Source organism: Bombus fervidus, chromosome 16 (assembly GCF_041682495.2).
Source record: "Bombus fervidus isolate BK054 chromosome 16, iyBomFerv1, whole genome shotgun sequence".
Classification (NCBI taxonomy): Eukaryota; Metazoa; Arthropoda; class Insecta; order Hymenoptera; family Apidae; genus Bombus; species Bombus fervidus.
The window spans coordinates 4,433,779-4,456,326 of record NC_091532.1 but is presented as its reverse complement, the minus strand read 5'-3'; the positions used below and the strand labels follow the sequence as shown (position 1 = coordinate 4,456,326).

At 40.7% G+C, this 22,548-nt stretch overlaps 1 protein-coding gene across 6 annotated transcripts in view; it reads right to left on the bottom strand.

Annotated features, from left to right (window-relative positions):
* Window positions 1-22,184, bottom strand: part of LOC139995386 (uncharacterized) — a 223,228-nt gene extending 201,044 nt beyond the window's left edge. For all 6 annotated transcript variants that reach the window (XM_072018791.1, XM_072018792.1, XM_072018787.1 and 3 more), the window contains exon 1: window positions 21,534-22,184. The gene's annotated coding sequence lies outside the window, so the exon portion shown is untranslated. The remainder of the gene's footprint in view (window positions 1-21,533) is intronic.
* Between the last annotated feature and the right edge of the window lie 364 nt (window positions 22,185-22,548).

Sequence of the window (22,548 nt, the reverse complement as noted above, 5' to 3'; positions counted from 1 at the left end):
TTTCGAGAATAAATAGCGGGTATAAGTTTACTAGATTTTGAAATTTTATATATCGTATATGGAATTTAACACCGCTTTCAAAATTTACACCGGTTTCAAAATTAGATTATTAGTTTAAAATTCATTGTAGTTTCTTTCGTTCGTCCAACTTTATGTAAATTCTTATATTAACAGAAATGAAGATAATAATTGGTTGATACGTTCGTATCTCTCTTGTCGTAACAACTTATTATTATTCGTTTGATTTTATTATTATTCACATCGGGTAGGACTAATCCGCTTCGTTTAAATAATCAGAAAATTACGTACTCGCTGCCAAATATTTAACTAGATTTGTAATCATCGCGTTGTTAATTTTCCTTTATTCGACAAGTCGTTGCGATTATTTCCATTTAAACAGCGCGTAACAAATACGGCGGGGGAATTAATAACACTATTATAATAATTTTCATTACTTTACCTACATCGATACGGAAAATGTTTCATTGTATCTGCGAATATTTCTACAACGCCAGAAACGTTGTCTACAAATATTCGTAAAAACGCGCATCGCGTAGAGTTCTAAAACGATTTACGATACTTGAAAATTTCCCGCAAACGGCCGCGACATAAAGAACGTAAACGGAAAAAAAAAAGGAAAAAAAAACAGAATTCGAAAAATTCAGCTATTGATATCGCGGAGAAAAAAGAGCCGGGCCGTCCGACGAGTTCGATGATAATTTACATCGGTCGTTTACGTCTGAATTCGTTTCGAATTCACGGCGAATTCCGCTGAAACCGATGATACGCCGACAATGAAACGGCGCGTCGCGCGGCTCGTATAAAATTTTCAATTCTATCGGCGAATTTCGCGACCAACCATCGAGTACAATTCCTAACAAACAATACGCGCCAGCGAGAAAAAAAGGCAAAGAAAGATTACAAAAAATAGAAAACATCGTAAAAAGAGAGAGAGGAGGGGTAGCAAGGACGAAAAAAATTCCACGTCGAAGCGATTTCGACAGCCGTTCGCGCGACATTATTTGCACCATCGTTTGCCTTCCCCTCTTTCCCTCGCGTTTCTATTTTTTCATTTCTACTCTTCCCCTCCTGCTCTTTCACTAGTCAACACGCGACCAGACGAGCGAACGATATTCAACCGTTCCAACGAATTTCCACGCGCAAATTGCCCCCATATTTGGCAGCTAGAACTTGGTCACGAGTCGTACACGCAACGTATGCCCGATATCTCGTTGAATTTTCACGGGGACGCGTTTAAATTTCAGGGAAACGGCTCTCGATGCCTATCCGCCAATCCTGTCGTCCTGATCGCCGATATATCTCTCGCCGCTGCCCGTGATAAAGTGCCACGTGGTTTGGGATATTGTAAAATCTATCGACCGATTCGATTCCATTTAGCTGAATTCTGTTCGAAACGGATGGATGGAGGATTGCAGGTTTCCGGCTGCGAAGTATTCCCAAGGGTCGATTTCGCGGTGATTTTCACGATTTTTCAACAGCGGTGTCGAGAGTTGCGGATTTCGACTGTTCATCGGTATCGTTGGGCCGATGCAAATCGTAGCAACCCGAGTCTCGATTGTCCGATCTTGGAATTTTTAACGTAATTTAACGCTAACCGTGCCAGGCCCGGTCAAATGACCGGTTCCGAAATTTTATCGAAAGTTGTCTAACTTTACGTAAATTCTTCCATTAGCAGTTCTCGTTGCTACAAGAATTTACATAAAGTTGGACGAACAAACGGAATAACAGCGTACGTATAATTTCAAATGAAATTTCCTAACTCTACTCAGAGTTGACTATTCACAGTCAGTATTTAATCGAAGTTTAATTCGATTCGATGGAAAAATCTACGATACGAATTTCGGACAACCTTCGTGTCTTCTTCGTGTCCCATCCCAGCTTCTTCCGTTGCTCGTCCGTTTACCAAATTTAAATGGCTTCATCCCGAGTTCGCGAACATTCGCCAAGACACCGCGTTGAAACTCTACCTTGCCAACGTGTAAAGAGGCTTAAAGCAGCCTTCGTCCGTTTAAAGCAACCCTGGAGGCCACGTTCCTTCTCTTGAAAAATTCAAGGGAAATTCGAAGACGCGGCTCGTAAGCCAAACAGGCGACCACCACGAACGCCTCGACTGAAATTTCTCGCGAGCCGATCGTAACTTCGGTAATTAGAATGACGTCATGCGACGAGTCGAAACGGACAGAGCGATCGGAATAAGCTACGCTTTGTATACCACGCGATTCGTGCGTATGTGTTATGGGAATGTTGTAAATGTCAGGCAGGTTTCCATCGACTAAACGTAGAAGAAAACAAGACGGTTGCGTAACGCCGTAGTTAACGATAAAACAGAAATAAGCGAATGATAATTTAACTTTAAAATTAATCGTTTCGCGAATTAACAGCTCGCTGTTTGAAGTTCCTGCGAAAATGTGCCAGTGAACCAACAACGCTTCCACCAGGTTCTACGATAAAAGCGTAGAATGTCTGTGCGAATGTACACGTGTGCGCATCTATTAGGATAAGTGATCCGACCGATAGCATTACGAACATTATACGATGGAGCATCAAGCGAATATTTGCGTTAGAATATCGATAACAGCCGAAGCAGAAACGATTCGCAGAATGCTGCGGGAAATTTACGGATGCGTGCTATGTATCGCTAACAGAGTTTTCGCTTCGTACACGTTTAATAGAGCAGATTTGTGGAAAAGAAGCTTGCAGTGTACCGCGTACGTATTAGGTTGTCCGAAATGTTTCTTTCGTTTTATAAGGAAATAATAGACGCACGATGTTTTTTGTTTTGTATTAGTTTATCGAATTATGCACGGACGTAATAATAAAAGTATAACGAAATGGATCATATCTAATTCTAATATCATATCTAAATAAAATAATATAAAACAGTTGTTCATCTATTATTACCTTACGAAACGAAAGAAACTTTCCGGACAACCTAATACCTTCGTGAACCACATACAGCCTTCGAGAGGAAAAAACATCATTTTCGTGAATATTAACTCTTCCACGTATAACACGTTCTATTAATATATTTAATTCGACGAAAGAAGAGTTTATCGAGTAACGAAACTTCGTCTCGACCACAGCTTCCACCTCGGATTTTCTATTACGATTTTTCGTGTTTCGATCGTGTTTTTTTGATAAAACGCCTTGCACTTTGCTGCGAATCTTGCAAATTTCGTATCTGAAAGGTAGTTGTCTTAGACGTAATACGTTCAGCGGTTAGTCCAAGTAGCGCGTTTGTCTCGTTCCTCGTATCCTCTGTTTACGTATTCCTTCGCGGTTATTGCGGCGGCGGCGTTTTATCGGGCGAATTTTATCGTTTGAATGGCATTGATCGGTGAACGAGGAGGAGTGGCTTGTATTTAATCAATCCAACGTTTACGTTCTGACGATCTATCGTAGCGAGTAAAGGCTTCTGCGATGCTTGTTTTCAATTAACGTGGCCGACCGTGAAAGGGAGCTTGTTTCGTTGCTCGTAGAAATTGTAAGTGGCTCTCGTTCGATAGACTCGAACGCTGCATTAACATCGAGCATGGTATTTCTATCTAGTGGCTTAGCGATCGACTTTTTCCTTCTGGTTGCCTCTGCGTACACGAACGATAATCGTAAAATCGATGCAACTTTCAAATTCGCGTTGTTCAAACATCTGCAGTGGCTCGCGAAACTATTCGAACGGGAAGCTTTCTCGTATGGAAAAACTTTTTACCGCTGTATCGTGGGGAAAAAGCATCTGGAAATTTCATTAGCGATCGTAACGAGATACGATCATCGTGATTTCAGCGATGTGACGTTGACCGACAGCGTGATGGATTTAAAAAATTGTTTCCTTGGAAAATAGGAAACATGATTTATCTATCCCTGTGTTCTGTTTCGTACGGCCCTCGTACGCAAAGTAAACAGACGTGTTTGCTTTCAAATAAGTTGCGAGACGAGCGCTCGAAATCAGTCGTAGAACCAAAGAGCAAGATTCTAAAGGAAGAAAATCCCAGGAAAAATTCTACCATAAGAAAAAATGCTAATTGCGAGAAACTACGCTAAGAAATATAAAATACAAATATTAATAGAGCAAAATATAAAATACAAAATCCAGCGACAAAGCAATACGATCGAACCATGGAATTTGTATTTTATCTTGTTGGGAAGAGAATTTCTCGAAGGGAGAAGGAAGAGCCAAGAGAGAAAATGGAAGGAACGTTTAAGAAATTGTGTACGACGAAGAGAAAGAGCGGTCGTTCTTCGGTAGGAGAACTAGCAAGTGTATAGCATAGTACAGAGACGCTGGAACGAAGAAGAGAGAATCAATAATAAACTGGCATAGTGCCACAGACTATACCGCGGATGCATCTTTGCTCGGCCGAGCTCGATTCTCGAACATCGAATCGAGGAAAGCTCGTGCTACCGGCGACGAGACGGTGGCCGAACTCGCCTGTTTCGAGCAAGTTGATCGAACAAAGGCCGCTAACAAGTTTAATTTACTTCGGATTCAAGGGAAGGAAAAGTTTAAGTAACACAAGCTGACTTTTACTCGATCGAAATTAACTCGCACTATGATTATACCGAGATTGTTGGAAATAATGGGAAACTGCTTTCGAACGAGTAATTATACCGCCGTATCAAAAGAATAATAGCGAATCTGAATGGAAATGATTTTTAAATTGGCGAAATTGAGCCCAACTTTCTCGCAGATTGTAGGGAAAATTTCACTCGATCGATTATTAATAACAGCGACGAACTAACGCGCACTTACGAAGACACAATACGCATCGTAATTCGAGAGGATTTTCACCAGCGGCAAACACTTATCGCTAGGTCAACAACTAACGACTTAACGCAGTTTTATGTTTTATGTTTACACGTACATGTACTTTTCTGCATTTTTATCTATATATTCTTCATAAATTCGTAAACGTCTGCAATCTATCGATAAGATAGTCGATAAGCTATAACGCTTGATCGTGAGTTCTATTTTTTCTTTTTCCAAACGATTCCTTTTATTCGATTGCCGCAGATGCCAAGATTACGCGGATCGAAAGAATTTCGCGAAATTTTCCAACAGTATAGTAATATCGTACAATGAGAAAATACTTACACGCGTTCTGCTTATCGTATAACTTATCGAAGTTAATGCCAATAAATTTGTATTTGAATGTAGCTGTTGGAACAAGTATGCTTTGAATCTTTTCGTATTTGAACGTTTAAAATCGAGTTTATCGACTCAGCCGTAGATTAGGTTAATTACTCCAATCTGTAATACTTGGATCTTCGAATTTCTTCGTGCAAGAAGAGTCGAAAATTGAAAAGACTCGACCATCTGTAACGACGAGAAGTAACTAGAAAAAGAATGGACGAAGGAACATTGGAGTCATCTCGAACAACTCGGTGGTCGATCGATCTATAGATCGATAGAAAGACGATCGGGATCCAGAGCGATAGTTGGCGATCGTGACGAATACGTTGATTCGATAATAAAGGTAAACTTCGGGCCATGTATACCCTGTGTGTCTAGGTACATATACGTGTGTAAATTGTACACAGAGGCGTGTAGGATGCACCCAGGTCGATTTCTGCGTGGCACCGGTTACCATAACGGTACTTGCGTCAACATGGCTCATCGTGCTTCCAATAATGACTGTCGATTTTTAGAATACCTGCTGCACCCTAATCTTTTTCCCCCCTGTTCAGCCGTCAAACGTCGCTCCTTCTGTCGTAAATTAATCCAAGTAATCGTTTTATAATAACAGTATATTCTTTGGTCGTCTAAGACTTTTTCTCTGGAAGAAAAAACTTGCCACTTACGTGTTAGCGTTTATTCGAGCCGTTGCTCTTTGTACAACGATCTCTTTTACTTTCTACGATGAGTCGAACCACGAAGAAAAAGCGACTGGTTATTTTAGTCGTTTCTAAATTTCTTTCAAAGTGAGATAGGACAGCTTTCTTTTTTTTTTTTTTTTTTCTTTTAACATCAATATTTGATCGACGAAATAGTTTCAAATGTTCGAGTTAAAGTGTAAACATACGATTACAAATTCAAAGATAACTCTAACAGCGTGCTATTGCAGATTCGAATTGAAATATTCAAATTCAGATATACGTAGAGTTTGGAGTTGCAATTTAGAAGCCCAAGCAGCTTGCCTCTCGATAATCCAACTCGAACATGCCGATTAAACGCCGAAATCTAAAGGTTCAAGCTTGAAACAACATTTGCATTGTTAGATACTTTAGAAAAATTCCACTGAAATTTTCAAATTCGCGTTCAAATTCGAACAATTGAATTCCAATGGAAATATCGAAGCTCGCGGTGCTTCGATCGAAGCCATCGGAACCAATTGCCAATTCAGACGTTCAAATTGAAATTGAAACGTGCCACCAACCCATTCGTCGACAGTTGATCAACATCTACGTCGCCTAATTCTGTCCTCGTTAAAAAACCAAACACAATCGCGTTCCTCCACTGGATCCTATCGAATAAGCTCAAATTAGATCGAGATAATTAAATCGCGATTCCAATTCGAACGTTCCAATACACATGGAAAGTCGGCGCGTCAATCTAACACCAGTTTCTCTACTTTCTGCGGCTTTTTACATCGTTCGGCTGTGCCCTCGATCGGAAACCATACGCAATCGCATTTCCTCCCTTCTGTCGTATCATTGCTCGTACAAATCAAATACTTAAATGCAGGTAATTAAACGCGTATTCCCATTCAAACATTGCGATTCACCAGGAAACGTAGCAGCGGCTAACCTACCAGCACCCATTGATCCTGGTTCTGCAGCAGCCTCTTACGTCGTGTAACTCCGCCCTCGATCGAAAACCAAACGCAACATCATCGACGACTGTAGAGCTGGAGCCCTCGAATCCAGATAATTAAATCCGATTTCCCATCCAGACTACCAAATTCGAATACGATCGCGTTCGCTCCACTCGATCATATCAGTCATCCTGCCAGAACTTTGCTCCGGACGTCATCATCGACCGCTGTGTCACCTCGTCGACTGCTGTTACGAGAGCGAAGCTAGGGAAATTCGGTTGAAGAGGCAATCGCAGGATCGTGTTCTCGATCCTCTGGCTATAGAAACCGAAGAGAGCGAGGGAGAGAGAGGACAGACGACCGTCATCGGTAACTAGGGAATCGCGTCTCCATAGTTCGCTGTCTCTCTCAAAAGGTTTCGTCGCTCGAGGCACCTTTGACTGCGTCGCTGCTCGCCTCGCTCCTCAGGAACGAAAGGAAGACTAACTCTGGGTCCTCCTCCTCCTCTCTCTCTCTCTCTCTCTCTCTCTCTCTCTCTTTCTCTGTCTTTCTTCCGCTTGGAGTACTGCCACTCTATATTTAAACGGGCCGCGCACCACCGGCACAATAGGCTTTATGCTAGCAATCAGTATTCTACTTCCGTGACTAGACATCGAGGCGCTCTCCGGCTATCGATTCGCTTCCTTCAATGTCAATAACCTGCGATGGTCGCCTCGATGACGGACGTATCGAGCCGCGCTGACGATGTCATATAGCGACGGCCGATCATCGATTCTTCGATCATAGGCATTCGATTCTGCCTAGGCAAATCACTGCTCCATAGCGTGATCGATAACGAATTTTCCGCTGGATCGGTGATTATACATGTACAATAGCATAGGATATGGACGAGAGGAAATTTCGATACAAGTGCAAGTTTTAGGTCGTTTATCAGGCAACAGGTATTTGATTTAACGGCTTAACAGCAGAGGTTATTCGCTTTCGTTTAATTCCATCCATCGATCCTTCACTCTGAATATCGTCTTGCGTAATACGGTTCTTGCGCTTCGTCCGACGAGTTTCCAACGAAGATATCAGAAAACCACTGCGGATATTCAATGCTGATTTTCGCGAGTATAATCGAACTAATGGCAATATTTTGCGTTACGACGAGTCCTGTCGCTGATAAAATTAAAAAGTGAAACGTTCATTTCGTTACAAATTAATTCTATGTTACACAGCCACTACGCGTTCGACGAGTATATCCGTCGTCGCCTACTTGATAACGTCGCTAACTGATTTAGTCGAAATGTACGCAAAGTTTCCGAATATAGAAACTTCCAAATTTATTTATCAAGCTGCTCTTTCGCTACCTTGTCCCTTGAAATAGTCAAAAACAAAGTTCGCGTATCGTTGCATTAGGTTGTCCGAAATGTTTCTTTCGTTTTATAAGGAAATAATAGACGCACAATGTTTTTTGTTTTATATTAGTTTATCGAATTATACACGAACGTAATAATAGAACGAAATGGATCGTACGATCGTAATTCAATAAAATAATATAAAACAGAAATTCTTGTTCATCTATTATCACTTTATGAAACGAAAGAAACTTTTCGGACAACCTAATAACAGCTCGTACCTGTGTTTATCGCGTCGTTGTTAAGAGAAAAATCCAATCTCCGGGGAATTAAAGCAAACCAATTATCCTTCCATAAGCCACGCAAAATTCCCTAGCAACGATCGAACGAATCTTGTGTTCTCCGTTGGAACAAAAGCGCCGCAGATTTTCCCTTGTCCAAGCTTCTCCTACGTTCATAGAAAGAACGAATGGAACAGAGGGATGATGGATTTTCCTATTTGCGAGGTCAATCGCCCGACAAATATCTCGTCGGATCTCTCGATCGTAGCCGGAAGTGCTCCTGACGTTCGTCAACCGCGAAACGTCGATGACAGACGCACAAAGCGAGCTCGCAGGCAAGAGTAAAAATCAATTGGACGGGACAGGGAAATTTGTTAAGGAAAGCAATTTTTCAACCTTCTATGCTCGTAAAATATTCCAACCCCGCGTCTATCCGTGATCGACGACGAGAATTTTCGAATACGAAAGTAAATATTCTTAAATGGACGGCTATTGTAAAGCGCGGATTAGCGTCACTGTCAGTGTTTCTCCAAGGCTTTGTTAAAGTCCGTTGTAATGGCGAAACGTCGAGACACTTGTCTAAAAAGAAAAAAAAGAACATACTCCAACCGAGAGAACCAGACTGCAAAAGCCTAAAAGATCTTGCAGGTCTCGTTTCCGTCTCCTTGTCCTCGTTTGGAGCTTTAAGAAACGCGAAATGTCGTGTTCGAGGGACTAACGGTCGAAGGAACTTCGGTTTTAGTACATTTCGCGCTGTGAAATTTAATATCGTTCTTTATTTCCAGTAGAAAATACGGAGAAAATGATGAAAGACCGGGAGGATCGTCAAAGTGAAACGCGTGAAAATCTATATTCCTTCGATAGATGCTACTACGCTCGGAAATAAAATATGTATGCGGGAAATATTTTGTCGTATAAATGGAAATACGTTGGATATACGATATCCAAATAAAATATGCCAAAGAAATATTCCTTTCGTAACAAATTTCCGATATCTTTCCATCGTCGATCGAGATTAATCTTCGACTATCGCTCGGTAAAACATTCGCTACTTGGATAAAATATTCTTAGGAAATGGCGTAAATTTCCCAATTCCTCGGCCATCGATCCAGCATATTCGATACTTTCGAGACGATTTTTTTCTCGTAGCATGAAGACAGGAAACAAAGAACGTTCGTACGTTACACGTGAAATTTGCACGAGCTCTCTTTATTGCGTGCAAGAACAAATGGTATTCGTTGCGATGAAATTTTCACGACGATGTTCTCTTCGCGCAATTCCCATCGGTTCACCAGCCGGTAAACGGAAAAAGAAAAAAAAGTATATAAAACTGGCATGACAGAGAATCGTTGAAATTCCGGTCCGCCTCGGTTCGCGAAAACAGATCGAGAGAATTCGTCAAGCGTTCGCTACCAAACATTCTCCAAACTGTGTCGTACACACGCGTGGGAATTACGAAGATCGCACGAAGGACAGCGAGTGTGCAATGTGCAAGGTTAATCGCGCGATATTTATTTCGCTGAATTGAACTGGTGTGCAGTATTTAAGGCAAGTGGAAATTAGAAAACAAGAGACGGAGCGACGATCGAAACGTTCGTAAACTGTAGAGAGAAGAACAGAGGCAGAGTGTAAAGAGGTGTAAAACGAAAAGTAGAGAAATATAGGAGAACTGTAAGAGACGATGAAGCGTAATGAAAAGAGCAGAGAAGCGGAAGAAGGTAAGTGGATGACGCGAAATGAAACGCCTAAAGAAAGCAGATTCAACGCGCGGTTCAAACAGTACGATGAAAGAAAATGCAAACTCTATCGATAAAGAAAGAAAGAGAGAGAGAGAGAGAGAAAAGAAAAGAAACCGTAGGAAAATAAAAGATAAAAAACCATACACGTTTAAGGATAATAAATAGAGGAAGGAACAAGCGAACGAGGATAAAATGGAGAAGGTTTCCTTGGTTGCGATTTCATGCGGAAAAAAGCATCCCATGGCCAGGAATATTCTTCGCGGCGGGTCTGGCATATTCGCGCGTGCCAATATTAAATTCGTCGGTTCGGACGATCCACGAAACTCGTGGAATGCGAGAGAAAACATTCCTGCTTGGCTTCTGCCAGAGAGGGATCGTTGCCTCTCTCACGGTTTTCGATTTACGCCGTCGAACTCTTCCATCGATTCCTATCGGATCCGCGTTTCGTTCCATCCGCTCGTTTTTCGCGACTTCGTCGTCGTCGTTCCTCCTGTTTATTCATTAACATCGAGTATTATTCGATGGAATTCAAGCGTTTCTTTCTACAAAGTCGTTTCCGCGTGCGTGATTGTTCCAAAGAATTAAAAATTTGATGGATATCAGAGGTGCAGCGGAATGGAATTTTTCATAGAAATTTTGTAAATTTACAGAATTTATGGAATTTTATAGCGCAATTTAGGCGATTCGATCGTGAAATGATTTACTGGAAAATGGATGGGAAGCGTTCTCCAAAGAATTCTCTCTAAAATTAAACAACAAAATTTCACCACATACAGCGATAAGCGTATCAAATCACGAAGAAAGAAGAATCGTGATCGTTCCATCACGCCTAATTCGCGTCCCACGTTTACGTGTTTATCGCAGCCTAACGTGATCTAGTCGATTCAACGACTCTAATTGATACGACGAACGCAACTCCGCTTTTTCTCGTATAGCTCTTCTCGTATCAAAATAAAACGCCACTCTATTCTCCGTTTTACTCTGCGTCGTTTTCAACCTTTGCTTCCAATCTTTAATATACCTGCTACATAACGCGTTGAACAGCGAAAAATAAAAAAACACGTTGCGCGCCTCGACTTCTTCCAACTACCGTACGACTCAGAAAATGTTAAATGCGAATCGATACGACCCAGCCGCCGACGAAGTGCACGCGCACGGATCCATACGAGAGAATATTAAACCGAAAAATTCGTTAAAATCCCCTTTCATCCTCGTGAACCCTTCGACTCTGCTATTGGCTTGGCAACTAAGTGATCGCGGATTTTCTCATTAGGTGATATTGACAAAATCCGCAATCGCTTAGTTGCCAACGCAATAAATCACGAGGACGAGAGAAACCGTCCGTCGATCGTGCAAGAGCCACGAGCGGCTTCTCGAAGCAGCCAGGAGGAAGCATTTCTCGATCGTACAGAAACGTGTACGACAACGACGAACGAAGGAGGGAAAGTGGTCGAGGAATCGGCGGCAGCCATCTGCAATCTCCGTACACGAGTAATAACTTCATGTTAGCGAGCAGTTGTTTGCATATCGTGCGGTATAGTTAGGTATAGCTGGCCTCGCCAGGCCAGATTCGACCGGCTTCGGGTCAACGACGCGAAACGCCGATCGTCGCCGCAGAGACGAGACAGTTTCCTAGGGACGAAACTTTGCTGGAGCTCGTTGGCAACGCGGCGAAGATCGTCCGCCGTGTTCGATGGTCCGGTAACGTCGAACGTTACGCTCGTTCTTTCGGCTTGCAACCTTTCGGAGGAAGCTGAGTTTCTTGGCCGAAGCGAGTCGGATCAACGAGGGACACAATACGACGTCTGGCCTCGTCCCCAACCAGAGAATAAAGCTTTCGCCCCTTTCGAAAATGGTTCTTGGTTCTTGGAAGGACGAGTTTTATTTTGCACGGATTCGATTTATTGGTGAATGGTCCTTCAGGCTGATCCTTTCTTATCTTTAGTTGCAAGAATGTGGATTTGGAGTGGAACGAGAGTAGAAAAAATTTCAAAGCGCAAAGATTCACGCAAATATTGCGAATAATGTACGAAAGTATATAAAATATAGAGAATGTAGCATCTGTTACGGTGTATTATAGTGAGTGAAACAAACAACAGTTTGTATTTGTCTTTCAAAAATATGAATTTGTATAAATATTCACGATGTAACGATCAGTGTTTTCGAAAGAATTTGGATTTACAGTGAAAATTACTCTCGCGCCATGTAATTTTATGTTTGAGTAAAAACTGGAGAGGACGATTTCCATTCGAGTTTTTCACCCGTGTTCTTCAAACGCAGTCGAAAGAGATTAAATTGGGATGGGACTAGTAATGAATTTAACGAGAAAAGATGTAGATGAAGATTGGTGTATACGGCGTGCGATTTCATATTCCAAGAGAATAATTTCCATTAAAATTTTTTATGGAAATTCCTCCAACGTTTTCACAGGTTCTTTTTTTTCAAATTTCGCAATTAAACTACAGATAAAATTCATCGATTTTATCTGACGTGCGATGATAAAATCGACGAGTTTTATCTGACATTCGATTAAATGTTTCAAAAGAACGTATTTATAAGCAACTACGATAAAGGAAATATAATCGCTCGACTGTACGATAGAAATATATTTAGAAAGGAAAGGAAGCGCAGCACATTGAAGCGAAAAATTGTAAAATCAATCTGCAGTATAAAATCAACAATGGAGCAGCTGAAAGAGTGGTTTCCATCGATCTAAAATTTTGTTCGCCCGTTCCGACCTATGTACAATAATGTCCCGAATCAACGAATGGAGTAAATTGCTCGTGTGCAGTATGTGGGAAATACAAAACTTCGAATACGATCTTCTCACGAAATTCGTGTTCAGCACAATATCGCACACGCAAAAAATATGAGGCAAATCGATGACCCGAGCTTCGTGTTCCATAATCGAGTACACGTGCACTCGATCGCAGCTTTTCCAACCGAATTTCTTTACACGTAGTAAATGCACATTGCAATTTTTTACGGTCGTACGCGCGTGAATTGTAAGAAAAAGATGAAACAGAAAAATAATAATCGTATTAAAAAATAATTATACAATTAATTAAGTAACAGTAAATAACATTATTATACTTTATTTTAGTATAGTAATTTTGGGTTGAAATCGATCGAGTTGATAACGTGTAAATATGGAGAATTTGTTTCAATTTTCACGCGTGTATTCTGTTGAATTATTATTCCTTAATAAACGATATTTCGCTAAGACTTCGATTTATACTTTTACTTTCGTATTACGTAAAATTATTATTTTTCGATGAACGATGTATTGTTGTTCATTAAGCGGTACATCAATCGAAAACATCATTGTTACATCGTATATTACTATTAAATATAAACGTTGGAAGGTTCGTATCGTCAAAGAATTTATTAATCGTTTAAATTCGCGAATGTTTCTGTAATTCAGTGTCATGTGTGGGCAACTTTTATAAATCACCCTGCCTCGATCTAGCAAACACGTTTAACGCTTGAATTTTATCCAGAGATAGAGTAGCTGTCGCATTTATCAAAAATATTGGAAACGTGAAAATTTCCAATGGAAACGGTAACTCATATTTACTGAACTCGCGTAAAGATTAAGTTAATGCAATTAACGAGAAACTGTCCGCCAATGAAATGTAGCACTGTGTATCAGTTTTTCATTTTTACAGTGCTGCAGCTGAAATTCGTGAAATAGAGTTATCGGTATCGTTATATATTCCGGGCCTTTTTTCCGTTCGCTCGTAAATTTTCCGCCATGGCGGCGCCTTCTCAAGTAATTTTACAATTTACCACGATTTTCTATAGGCTCGTTCCGATAAACGAATACCCTAACTTGCTAAAAGAGATCATCACCTGACAATTATCAAATTCGGTAATTGTTAAACGATAATTTGACGTTATATCAAATTTGGCAATTATCAAACGATAATTTCTTTTAATGATCGACAGATTAACTTGGTGGCAGTATCCTAATTGTTCGATAAAATTACGCTATTTTGCGAAAATGTCGCGATTTAAAGTAGGCGCTTGTTTCAATCCCTTTTAAACGATAATCAATGCATACGAGCAATATCTGATCGGAGAACCTAAAAATCCAAAAACTATCAGCACCACGTTAAAAAGCAATGTATTTTCGTCCAGTCTCGGGGAGACACGATCGCGTTGAACCGCGTCAACGGGAGTCGTAAATTCCCGTTACGATTATAACAATCGACACCACGAACAGGTCGATCTCGTTATTTCTTGTGGGATAATAGGGCTGTTTGTGGTGTAATAAAACTGTAGTCTACAGTTCTATAATATATATATTTGCAATAACTTGCAACGCTTGATGTGGTATCTCGTTTAAGTATATAATATTCACTCGATGTCGCGTAGATTGCAGTGATGGCGATATCCTGTTATTGGATCAGGAGTTGACTGACTTCACGAAGATTTAAAGAGCAATATTTGACTACTCGAAGTTTAGAAGAAGAGTAGACGACTGTTACATGGTTAAGACTTGACGACACAAAGATTGAAAGAACAGTATTTGACTACTCCAAGTTTAGAAGAACAGTAGTTGACTTGACTGCCCGAAGATTTGTAGAACAGTAATAGACCCGTCTCGAACTATTAAGGAGGAAAACTCGGTGTGTGTGTGTCTTTGTGAATTAAGAACGCGAATTCGTTGTTCACACTTTTCGGTAGAAAAGTGAGGGTAACGATCCGCGATGCCCATTGGTTATAGCCAATGTTAATAAATAAAATGTGAGGAGGTCTCCTGCAGATGTGACTCATAGGTGTCCTTGCTCATGGGAAATATCTACTATTTCGCTAGGAAAATATCCGCTTTTTTCCGTAATTAGTAAGACAATAAACCTATGGACTGTTTTAATGGCCATCCATAAACCGAAAATACTTATATGAATAGAGATTAAGCTAAAAAGATTCGGTTTATGGCGATTCCTTGGTTTTATTGCGGGTTTGTGTAACGATGTGTAGGCCTGGGCGGCACGGACCATCTCGCGCGACGTAACAAGCAGTGAATTGTAAAAGGCAAAATGTGTTTGCTATTGAATGAATAATCGATAACTTTGGACTTTCTATTCCAAACTATTATCCATTTATCCTTGAAAGATGCGATTTTCTTTATTCTATCGCTTCTTCTAGCAAACCGATTAATATAATTATATCCCTATTTCGATAAAACTCAAAATTACAGTAATTTGTCAGAGGAGCTGGTATATTTATAATGACCGCAAGCCAGTCATTTTGATGGATTTACAATGATCGATCGGCGAATCGTACGAGATAAATTTGTAAATGTGACAAGTCTTTTTTATGCCAGAGGAATAAGGAAAGAGAGAGAGAGAGAGATAGGAAGAAGTAATTATTAGCGTTATAAACGTCAGTTTAATGCTTCAGGATATACCGAGGAAAAAATAAACGCAACCGCGGCAGAAAATTCCTTTTCTACGGGTCAAAGCAGCCACGTCACCGCTCGAGCATCCTATCCTCGAAGGTTATCATTCCACGATTCCTTCCTCGATCCTTACCACATCCACTCAACCCTACATTTCCTCATTTTTCAACGAGGAATCATCACCTGCTACGAGATACCCTGTACACGTTTCGCTCCCTAAGTGGGGGACAGAACTGGATTTGAAAGAGAGGAGAAGCTAATACGAACGAAACTTATCACGGTTGGCAAGCAAACGATAATTTAAGAGTCGAATATCGAATTGATATTGAGAATGAAACGTGAAAGAGTGAAAATTGATCGAACAGAAAAGGCGGAAGATGTAATACGTGTTCTGTTACGCACGATGTCATGAACACGAAAGCAAGAAATTTTGACAACAAGAAAAATAGTCGTATTTTCGCTAGATTCTTCCGACTGGTTTATTCGTCTTGTTTCGTCGCGAAAGACTCGCCAAGATTAAAAGATCGCGTTAATTTACCTCTATCTCGACAAGATCGTCGATATCCTTGGATCTGCTACAAGTTTCTAGGCCAATTTTACTCTCGTTCCAAGGAAAAGAAAGACTTGGCCACGAAATTTGCAACGAAACGCCCTATCCATGACAACGACGACTCGTGTTTTTCTTAAACCCAAGAAATTTCTCAGCGCTGGAAAGCACGATTAAGTAAAAAACGACGTAAAGAACGCAGCAGGGTTACGAACGACAAGGAAAATAATCTTCTTAATCCTAAAACAAACTACGTACGCTCATCCGCGTTACTACGATCCATATTTATAGGAAAAAGCTGTTCGAGAAAAAAAGCAAACGGCTGAACGAGGCCGAAACGTCTTGCACGTTGCCTCGAATCTCCGCGGAACGAGTATAGGATCTGTTGCAGAGGTTACAAGGGTTCCCTTCGAGGGAATTCCAGGAGGAGACGGCCACGTTCCCCGGAAACGACAACGCGATCCTTCCATTTACACCGTGTCACGACGAGTTCGGGACACCGTCGGGAGAGAAGCGGCCGGGTAAACGAGATAAATAGAGGGGGAGGCCCGGGGGACAGGGGAATATATTTGCATGGGCGAATTGGAACACCTGGATGCGCGTGTATGTCCGCCGAGAGAAATTGCACGGAACGTCCTTGCTCGTTCCAAGCGAAACCGAGGGCTGGTTAATTCGAGGAAAGTGTCCGGCTAATCTGCGCTGCGATTTTCTCCGATGACTTCCACCAGCTCCATCTTCTTCAAATCACTTTTTTAGTTATATTCTCGCTCCGTGTATGCACGCGTTTAAATTCCTGTCGTTCATTTTAATACCAGAAATATACACCGGTTCTCTCTTATTTAATATTCGTATCCTGTCCTTAAACGAGTATTTTACCGGCTAGTATTTTACGTAGTTTTGAAAGAAAATTAAAAAATCTACTTGTGTAAATAAAAGTGAGTAAGGGAAAATAATCGAAGATACGAATTCACGATCTTCCTCCATCGATTATAGTAAATTCGAAACAACGTTAAATTACGTTATAACGTTGTGACGTACGATATCGATGTAATAGACGTACCACGTACTACGAAAAGGAACATATGGTTTCAAGAAAATGTATTCGAACCAACTTATCCTATTTGACTTATCCTTCTCTAATAAGTCTAAATATTAAATTCTCCCCTTACATTCTACCCTTAAAACCAAACAAAATAGCGTTTCACAGACTTTACCTTTATCCTTCGGCAGTCCTTCTGGCATTCGTAAAAATAACAGAGTGGAAGATTTCTGGGACCATTTAACCGATTCAGAACGACTAGAAAAAACACACACGGAAAGAAGCTTCAAGGTAAAAGAGAAAAGCGAGAAGCAGCTGGCTGGATGACGTCACTACCTGTCTTACAGGCTCTGCCAACACCCCTTGGGGTATGGGTCAATCCTGGTACACACCCGAGAGTTTTGTCCAACTATTCCAAGTGGCGCAACTTCATTTGCGACCGGACCACATTTTCCGGAAACGCTATACGCGGTGACTGCTAAGTTTCCTCAAGTATTTCCACAGAAGGTTACATAACGTCTCGACGTGCCCTGTCTCTATGCGGGTATAATACACGAAGGCGAGAAGATATTCCACTTGCAAATTTTGTAGGAAAATTTAACGATATGCCATTAAGGACGAGGGCATTTTCCTGCTGTTTTGCTACTGAAAGCGGCCAACGAGCCGATAATTGTGGTATCGGAGATTTAATTGAACAAGCGGCAATTGCAGAGTTCGAGGGAGAACGGTGAACAGTGGGGAAATTAATCGTTCGGAAATGTGAACGTTCGAGCGTCGAATTTTTATACATTCGAGAATTGATTATTTTTATGAAATTAACGTTTGGAGAAGGATCGAAGCCGTCGATATTTAATTATGCCACGAATATCATTCTTCGATTATTCGCAACGATGCGGTAAAAAAATGTCATCCGTATCGATGAGGAAAGCATTTAAAAAATTCTCTAAATTGAATTTAAAATATTTTCAAGTATAGAGCTATGCACAATATTCGTACGGAATATTTTAGTAACGTGTATCATTCGTTATCCATTCAACGGAGATAAATATTGATTAATAATTGTTCGTATGGCATTGGTAAACGTCTGAAAAATTGTGCGCAACGATAAAGCGAACACCCCGTACATTTTCCTTTTTTTTTTTTTATTTGCCATTATTTGTACTTTCTATATAGACGTAGAACAATCGAAGAGGAAAAGTCGTGTGAAAAAACGATTTCAGTTATAATCGAGTAAGCACATTCTGCCAGCTAATTAAAGTTAGTAGCTGTAATTGCGCAGCACTCTGTATATATTATTATACCCCGCCATTATCTAGTATTTGTATGAGAATAATTAGCGGAATGATTGTGGTTAACGACTAATTAACAACGTTAGTATACGGGCAATCTTAATGTACACCATTGTAGCACGCCTTCAAATGGTTCATTTTCAACGTTAACGTTAAGTTAGTAAATGGGGAACTGCAATTTTCCTTTTATATAGCTTGATTCGTTTTAATTCGTTCCACTATTCCATGTAACTGTTCTTGGATAATGAACGACGCAATCGATCTGTCATTTAAATTTAAGCGCATGTCGATGAAGAATACGTTACGCAAGATGATGTCACGACGTTGACTCACAGGTTGATTTAATTTAATGGGAAAAGAAGCGTAACGTAGGTTAGTGTCAAACGAACAAGACGAATAAAAAATATCTAAGGTTATACGACGGTATACGTAATAGAAATAATATTTAAATATTCCTTTCTTTAAACAGAGTATTACAGATTAGATTACGTAAAACGTTCCTGTAACCTACGCTTACACGACATATCGATTTTCGTCGGTATCGATAGTCGATAGACGATAATTCTAGATGCAATTTGTTAGTAATTATATAGAAGTAATTATCTGTTCCGAACGTTTATGACAGACTTAACCTCTTAATGCTTCGTACGATATGTACATATGTTACATACTAAATGTATCCATTTTGAAGGAGATTTGTAATCATGAATATCTTAATCGATCCATGTTTATTATATCATATTCAAATAATATTGTTCATTGGTTCCAAATGTTATCAATTTAATCATGACAATCGTGTTTCATTACAATATTAATGAAATTTCAAAATATTTTATGTAACACATACAATATATGTGCATATACGCAAAAGTGTTTCTATAGTATGTGTTCAAATGAGTCAGTGTATGATTCACTATTATTATTATATTATACGACTATATAATCTTTTGTTAATAATTCGAGCATTAAAGTGTTAAACGTACATAAAACGCAGCCAGATAAAATTACAACGTTGTAAAATATTGCAAGTTTTATAAACTACCGTTAGTCACGATACATCATATAAAATAAGGTTATGTACGAACCAATATAGCGAAGACCACTTCGTAAATCCTTTTGTTCGAATGAAACACACCCGTAAAAGCATCCCATTGCGAAAGGATCGGTCGTTCACGGAAGAAAATGTTAATTAAAATGCTTTACGTTCCGATCGCGTTTAATCGCCGTTAAGGTCAACGGTTTCCGATCGTCGATATACACTACTTCAGACGCGTGTACTTATTTATGTACTTGTAACAAATATAACGTAATTCGAGCGCTTAAGATAAGGACAGCGAATCGAATTAAAACGGGAAACGTATCCGGTTCTACGGCTAACGGCTAATTACTTGACGATAAATTCAAACTACGATTGAACGTCGCGTCGAATCGAATGGTTGCACGAAACGAGAGATCGATTATATGTGCAAAAGACGCCAACGACCGGCGGCCGGCGACTCTTTCTAAGTGGCGACTTTCAACCGTTTCTTTCTCAAACTATTATCAACCAAGTAATTCGCGTAAACAATATCGTAACGTCTTCTCCGAATTCACTGTTATCGTTGCTTCAAAGAAATCAACGCAGATTGTTTTCATCGTAAATGGAAGTGCGAACTTTCTACGACTTTCCACGGCATGTATTCGCAAAAGAAATTAAGGTTAGTCGTCAACAATATCGATTCCACCATATTGAATTCTAGTTTCTTGTTATTAAAACGTGTGATAATTTAAAAAATAAATTGTTATTAAAAGAATACATAACAAAAGAAAGATGACAAGTTCTCGTTATGTTATCGGCCTTTTAATTATTTTCATACTTTCTTTATAACGCTTATGTGATTGTAATACAAGTACTCGAGTGTTTTCTCATGTGATTTCAACCATTGTATACGGGTAGGTGTTCCTGAAAGAATATATATTCTCATGTTTTTTTCATTACACTTCCCGTCGTCGTACCGTATCGACTAACAAATGGTTATAAAATTTTTGAGCGATTTCGATTTGGATACAATGGAGGAATAGCGAATAGGTTGCGAAAAAAGAATGGTGTCCGGACAAGAAATTAATATGGCTTTCAAAATGCTGTCTCCGCGTCGGATATACGAAACCCGCACGTTTTCCTCCGACCAGATGGTCTATTCACATAACACTCCATTCAACTTCTTCACAAACGACTACCATGTTCCCAGTGAGTTTCCATTAAACTTTCGAAAATTTGTCGAAAGTTTACCCCTTTTAATGGAGGCTTTAATAACTCCGCGCGAAAAGGTGTCTTTTTCATTCGATTCCTTTTATTACCGAAACTTTTAATCACTCTTCCATAAAGAATATTCGCCTCAAATCGGTAAAATTTAGAAATATTTTGCGTAAAAAACGGTAGTTACGATAGTCGACAATTTCATATTTCGTTGCATATACATACATACGGTGGCTACGAATAGTATCTATTCATAACCTTACTTTCCAATCAAGCGTTTTTCTATCAGGTTTCCATTTTTATAGTATCAAATCTGTGATATCATAAATAACATCCATGACAGTGACAAAGATTACACGATATATTCGATACTTCGTTAGTGGAGAAAATTGAATATCCGCTGAACAAAAGTATCTGTCAGTATCAGTTTAATCTCAAAGGGCCAGAAAAAAATTGACAAGCATCGTTTTTGACGCGAACTCTTAAATCCCACGCACACAGAGAGCCATAGAGACGGCACGACGGCTGCCCAGTCGAGACTTCTTCGAGACAATCGCGCGCGTCTCACGAATCGCGAAGAAATCGCATCGTCGCGTCGTCTAACCTCAATGACACAATCGAGCGGAGGCAGTGAACTTCTCTCTGGCGTCGGACTATTTCAAGCTCTCGAAACGCGGCAGGACAAGAGAGAGAAGAAAACCAGTTCACCGCGCGCGTAGAGCTACGTGACTTACGTAAAATATAATACGCTTCCGAGGAAAGACGCGTCGTAACACACGTAAATACGTACGGGTACATACAAACACGTATACATAGACGTAGACGTACACGTACACGTACGTCATCGCTTGGATCATTACTCGCAAAGGACAAAATTCATCGACTTACGTCAACTGCAAGCTCCACTCTCAATCGATACACCACGATGTCTCTCTCACACTCTGTCCGTCTGCGTTGCTCTTTCACAGCCGTTCGCTGCGTCCCTTTGTTCCTATCGTCCCGGTAGATTCTCACCAATAAACACCAAAACAAAACCGAACAAGGATAAACGCATAGAAGGAAGAAAGGAAGGAACACAGGACTATATTCTCGACGGGATCTTCCTTTGTCACGATAATCACGGAGAACGGCGAACGATAGGAAATAAAAGGGGACTAGCACGAATAGAGAGAAAGAAACAAGAGAAAAACGTCGAACACAACACACACGCGGGCCGCGATTCCGGCGCACAGCTGGTGGAACGTCGTCGTGCGCGTTACGCTGTGTCGGCCACTCGAAACTCCGGCTGGCGTTTCAAGGGCAAGGCTAGCCCTCGTCGTCGAAGGAACGCGGTATTATCATGGCTGTACGAACGAATGATTACGCGTCCAACGATGTGAAAAACGGATTATACAACGAGTGACCTTGCCGCGAACCGAACCGAATTTTCGTCGTAGAGAATCGCAATCGACCCCGGTCGAGCTTTTGTTCCGTATCAAGAGGAGAAACCGTACTCGTCGCGAACCGACTCTCTCGATGGACGCGACGATACTGAGGCGCCGGCGTGTTTATTGCCCCCACCACCGACCGCCCCCCGCTGCATCTACCAACCTATCCCCGCCACTCGCGCTCTCCTATTTCCTTCTCCGTTTGAACCATGTAGGACTCTTCCCCTATCACGCTGCTCCCCCTACCACCAGCTTCCCATTCGACCCTCTCCTACCTTCATCCCGGGGTCTCAGCTGTCCTACGGGTGTTCTGCTTCAAAACCTTCTCCCTCCTACTCATTCTGTCGTTTTATCCTCGTTCCTTCCGCGTCCTTTCCCTATTTCTATTCCTGTCGCTCGCAACCCTGATCCATCCACAACGTCCTTGTTCGCTAACGATTCCCCTACGTTGTTCCTCTCTTTCGTTATCCATCTCG